We start from the raw sequence: 6,492 nt of genomic DNA on the forward strand, positions 1-6,492 counted from the left end.
CTGATGTGGCATATCTACAAGGCTTTTAAAGTATTTTCAAAAAAGTCCCAGTTCAGAACAACATTTGTCCTCTAGAGTTCAGAAGGTATATCAACAGTACTGTGGATTCCTGGAATGTAAGCAAATTGGTTTCCCAACAAAACACCAAAAAAATAATGGCTTAAACAAAATATATTAATGATTAGTATAGTATGAATGAAAATATTAGCTTTCTTTAAAACAATTAATTCTTCAAAAATGCAATATTGCTATTCTGAATGACACATATGGATGCCTCATACGTTGTGGAGCCTGCTACATATGGAGGAGAGAAATTGGCAGCTGTAGGTTGCCCTTATTCTTCCAGGCCCCACTAGTTCAAATCATCTCTCCATCAGATTTTGATATGAAATGAGACAAACTGTAAAGACCTGAAGAGTAATCTCTCCATTTACTCATATTTCCTAGCTAAATTTTATGATTCCTCCTTCATTTTTCCTTCCCTTTAGCTTTTCAAAAAGAACCCTAGAGTGGAGGCTTGTTTCTTTCCATTTTACATTCTTTGAATGGATTTTTGCCACTTTCTTTCCTGGCAATGTAACAAATTTATCATAGAAATATAATTTCTTCATCTTAGTCTTTTGAGTCCCTCTCAGTTCTCAAGATACATGTTTAGAATTAACTCAGTATTTATCCTTGCAATTGATCTGCTTGTGACCTAAACTGCAGGAATCCATAGCTGTTCTTGCATATTTCTCAAAAGGACATGCATTCCCTGTCTGAAAAAGATGTTGCCTGAGGACCAGGATCTTTGGAATCACTATAGAATGTAATGGACATGGAGAGGGAAAGACTTGCTCAGTCTGAATGAGATTTTGGACATGATCCCCAAGAGATGATTCCTTACATTTTCAGAGTTCCAGTGTAAAATTTGTCAGCTTCCAATTCCTCTGAGTGAATTTGAATATATCTCTGGATTTTATCTTAGGATGTCCCTTCCAAGATATGTTTAGAAGAATCTGTAATCTTTCTTGAACATTAATTTTAGATACCTGTGGGTTTGGGGAATGCTCCGCAACTATTTGTACTTCTTTTGCCTTTTTCATTTGTTGTTTCTTCCCCGTGTTTTTGTCCTAGGATGTAGCAAAATGTTGTCACTAAATTTTGTACATGCCTAATCATTTATGGTAAATAAACTTAGCTTTGTGGCATCAAGTGTTTACTCCTCAATTCATTTCCAAGTGTGAATAAGTCATGAAGGTTCAGAAAGATGTACTCTCCCCTTCATTCATCTTTGTAATTTGAAACTCACAAATTCTTCCCACATTTTTAAAACCCTGCTCTTTACCCTTCTCATATGTGGCTTGAATTTCCCACCCTCTCCTTGGTTAAACTTATTTTTTTTTCTTTTTGACTGTATGTACTCACTGTCTTTCTTAGTCTTCATTATATCTTATTCTTTATTTTTCCTTATTTCAGATTTACCTGTGATAGAAGCATGTCTTAAATGCAACTCACAATTGTATTCATTTAGCAATATTCCCAATTTAACCTGTGAATGAAACCTAATATGATGCCACTTCTTATCTTCCTTTTTCCTTGCTAGCTATTTAATAGACATATTCTTTGAACAGTTACTCTATGCTAGTGCTCATATTTTTTGGGAATACTCTCTCTATTATATTTTGTATCCTATGTGTATCTTACCTTTTACATATCCTTTTATTCTTTTTTTTCTGGTTGAATGGAATGCACCAAATAGACAACAAGTACACTCCTCATTATCTTGCTCAGAATCACTCTGTTAAAAATAATGGCAGTAATGAGTTACATATAGATTTCATATCACTCTTTAGACACCACCATGTTTATAGATATGAAGTCATTGCAATTGGAGATAAGACCATTACTTTGTGCAACAGTACTTTCCAAATGAGACACTATCTTATGCATTCCAGATGAAGCTGAGATGCTTTCTTCATCTGGATTCTGCTGGGGTAATACCAGGAAGAATTAAGAGAGAATGTTTTCCCTGATAACAAACACTGATATGCATATATCTAAAACAATTTAAATCAGTGCTTAACTAGCAAACATACTCAGCAATACTACAAACACAACAGAAAATTTATTTAATACTCTCTTGAGAAATGGACTTAATATTATACAGATTCAACATTTTAAATAATAAAGGGCCATTATTTAGTGTTAAAATTGATGTGTTAAGAGATTTTCAAATCTGTCACTTTGTGTGGAAATAAAACACACTTGGACTTGTTTGAGTCACCAGAGCTTGGAAAACATGAATGCCATTTAGAAAAATATATATAGTCAAAAATTTATTTTAAAAGGAGAGAAATTCAGAATGAAAATGTATCTATATTTTATGTAAACAAATGGGCACACTCAATTTGGTTAGAGTATGCAACACTTTCCATTTAAGAATAACTAAAAGGAATTCCAAGAAAGGAAAACACTAGCAAAGTATCATGCTGTGTTTACTGTCTGAATATTTTCAAAGATTGGATCCAGGAAAATGGTTATATGGCTGCATAATAAAAAAGACAGGCTGTGGGGAAACACTGGAATGCCATGACCCAGACCCAGTCAACAGATAAAACACAGAATCATGGCTCTTAAAAATCGAAATTCATTTGTAGAAGGAATAGGCTGCAGCTGTGCCAGGGAAAACAAACTGGATAGAAGAGAGGAATCTTGCCTCTGGTGAGCAGCAGAGAATCTCACCCACCCAATTAGGAAATGACAAAAAGCAAGAGATGGTTCTCAAATCAGGAATTACAAATTGCCCACAGACATACCACATTTGGTCAACATCTAGCACTCAAGGAAATACCATTCAAAATGGCATTAACATTTCAGATTTCCCCGGTCAGAATGACATTTATCAAGTAGTTAAATAATAAGTGCAGTGCAGGATGTGGCAGGAAACTACAATCTTACACTATCATACTTAAAATTAAGACTTCCACGCTGGAAAACTGTATGGAGATTCCTTTGGATACTAGGAATATGACTGCCACATGACCCAGATTTCCCACTCCTTGATCTGAATCCCAATGTATAGAAAATCAGTATGCACATGTTACATATGAACTTTGATGTTTTAGCACTACAAGTCAAAATTATAAAGTTATAGGACTAACTCTGATACCCATCAATAGAGAATGGAAAACAAAACATGTGGAGATACTTGGCACTGAGTTTGAGCAAATTAGTTCTTCATGATACACCATTGTGTCAGAATGAATACCCAATGGTATATGAAATCACTGTGTGTAGTGATTTTATAGTATATGAAATTTTAGAATATAAAATATAAAGTTGTAACAGAAAAATCTCCTTAATTTTATAAAGGAAAATATTTTAGAGCAAAATTAGGAAACTAATGTAGATACCTTTCAATTCAAATATAACTTTTTCAGCAAAGGAGAGATTGGATTTTTGCATAGATATAAAGCTGAATTTGAATTACTGCCAAATCTCCCTGGCAGAGTTAGAGTATGAAAGCATGATTCTCTTTTTGCTGACTACATTATACATATTTTCTTCTTGGAATACAAGAAAAATATATATATATATATTCATATTTTGGCAAAAACAGTGGTTATGGAGGCACCCATAACAAGAATTAGGGACATGTAAAAGAGAAACTGAGATATAGATATGCTGAAAGCTTTGGGCAGCTAGAATTTGGTCCTCTGGTCTGCCTAAAGAATAAAAGATTATGACACTTTCTTTGAAACATATTGTTTGAAGTTGTGTGACATCATGTGCCAAAGTTATGTTTGGCAGAAAAATGTTCTCCTGCAGAACAACAAACTTGAGCAGACATGCCAGGTATGGTTAAGACACTCAGTTGAGAAGCATTTGGAGTCCTTATCCACATTTCCACCACACTGGAGCTTTAGAACTCTCCTGGGGATTAAATAAAATCCTGAGGTCAAACACCATTGAGAAAGGTTCCTACAATGTATATCTGTGGGAGAGATCTAAACCACTGCATGTCTAAACTTCTCAGTTGCATAGTCAACTATCTTCACAAAATGGTGAAGGTTATCCATGATTATATTATCTCAGGATAGTAAATAGTAATAGAAATGTGCTGAAAACTTTCATCAGGAATTTATGTTATGCCTGCTGGACAGTTAGCAGCAGTATGGAGGTCTAAAGAACATTAACTCTTTAAATGGTAGTTTAGAAAAATAATAGTGAGGGTAAAGTGCTTTTTTTTGAGAATTCAAGTGACAAAATATTCAAGGAGTGTTGGGCATTGTCAGATGCAATGGTATTTTCCTTCAGTTCCCAAAAGAAATCACAGGTTCTGTAAGGAGGCCATGACTTCCATGCTCCAATAGGTTGCCAGGAAACCCCTCAGAGACATGGAATCTTGCCCACCTTTAGACCACTGACTGCAGGAATCCATCAGGTGGTCTGCATTACATACTAGTCCCCAGGCTCCATGAACCAGAGTATGTGTCAGGAAGTTCCCACATTAGATAGACCCATATGTCTGAGTACATGAACATGTACTGAGGGTGAGGGGTTCCTTCAAATTGAAAAGTTCCCTCAGCATTCTCTGTGTGTGGTGGGGGACAAAGGAGCAGAGGAGCTCTGCTTATTCATGCAAAATAACAGGTTAGGCCTTTGGGGGCTATAGAGCAAATAAAGAAATATCTGGGTAATATTCGTTTCCCAGAAACCCCCCAAAGTTATGTGTGTCTAAAATTAGAAATCCTAAATAAAATATCTTCTTTCTACTATCTTAACATTAGGAAGTCTCAAGCTTTCGCTATTGTTGTTCTTGATATATTTTTGTCCATTATTTGTATGGGTTTTCCATGATAGTTAATTTTTCACATTCTGTCTAATTTTTTGAGAGTTCTACTCCATTCTCTTTTCCTCACCCCTGCTGCCCCCACCCCCTCCCTGGTCACTATTGAGAGATCTTTTTTACTCTCATTTAAAATCCTTTCTTTTACCATTTTATTGCATTTCCTCCTTATCACCTCTTCTGCCTATCTTTAGTCCCACCGCTTTCACTCTTCTTTTTTTAAAGGTGTCCTAATAATTGTATTATAAACAAGGCATCTTTTGTGGCCAGAAAAATATTGTTATTTCCTTCTCCTTTTCTTAATTTTGTGCTGTTATAGAGATCATTGAAATACCTATTTTATATACAGTTGATAAATGTTTTGCTTTAAACTCTGATCATGGTTGGAGTTTATTATCTCCTCTAACAGAGATTCTGGAGAATAAAAATTGCATGAATAACATGCTAATTTTCACACATGGTACTCAGATATAAATTGTGCCCAGGACACATTCTAAAGGGAAACCTGCACACTACAAATACCCTCACAAGAAGTGTAAGAGAAGTCCATTAAAAGCATGCAAATCCACCACCTACTAACACAGACAACAAGAGAAACAGAGGCAAAAAGACATGTCCAAAATTTCATGATTTTCCAGTAATTGCAGCCAATGTCCTAGGTCTAACAACAACAAAGTAGATAAGATAAATATATTTAATAAGTGCATTGATTTCTTGCAGGAAAAGATATAAAATAGTTATTGCTTGTACATTAACAGAAAAGTACCCATTCTTGAATTGTTTTGATTCTGTTAACAGTCAATACTTTTAACCTCAGCATGGATAACAGGTAATGGGAAATTAAATGTCAAGGCTTTGGGAATGAAATTATTTTATATGAATAGGTGTCACAGTCTGGCTGGGCACAAATCACAGGCACTTGAAGATTCAAGCAGGAATGAACTTTATTTTTAGAACCCCTGCCGCAGGCCCCCTACCCAACTCTCCAGGAACTCAACCCATGAACTCCACCCATGCAAACTCTCTAGGAACTCTAAGAGAGCCCAACCAGAACTCAACCAACCCACGCAAACTCTCTAGGAACTCTGCAAGAGCTCAATAATAGCGGGTACCGAGGCAGCAGGAACCACTCCTTCTGGCAAAATGCCAGGCACCATCTTGACCTGGCTGTGGCTCTCAACATCAATTGTAATGGTAAGGCAGGAGGCTGATGCCTTGAGGCAGCTCATCATATGATGGGTAAGGACCATACATAGTATTGGACAACCTAAGACAGACATGGTCCCTAAGCCACATACTTTTAGTTTAATTAAACAAATGTGGGGAGATGTTGAGAGCCACGGCCAGGTCAAGATGGTGCCTGGCATTTTGCCAGAAGGAGCCGGTTCCTGCTGCCTCGGTGCCTGCTATTTTTGAGCTCTCCGGAGTTCCTAGAGAGTCCGCGTGGGTGGAGTTTCCGGGTTGAGTTCGGTTGATTGCTCCAGAGGTTCCTGAAGTTCTGTGGAGCTCTTGGAGAGTTCCCGAAGAGTTCGTATGGGCGGCATGCAGCGTGGGATCTAAAAATAAAGTTTGTTCCTGCTTGAATCTTCAAGTGGCTCATGTTTTGTGCCCAGCCAGACGGTGGCAAATAGGTTCAGTGGTCATTGCAATTATGTATATTC

This window comes from Spermophilus citellus, assembly GCF_964194105.1.
Source record: "Spermophilus citellus genome assembly, chromosome: 1".
Classification (NCBI taxonomy): domain Eukaryota; kingdom Metazoa; phylum Chordata; class Mammalia; order Rodentia; family Sciuridae; genus Spermophilus; species Spermophilus citellus.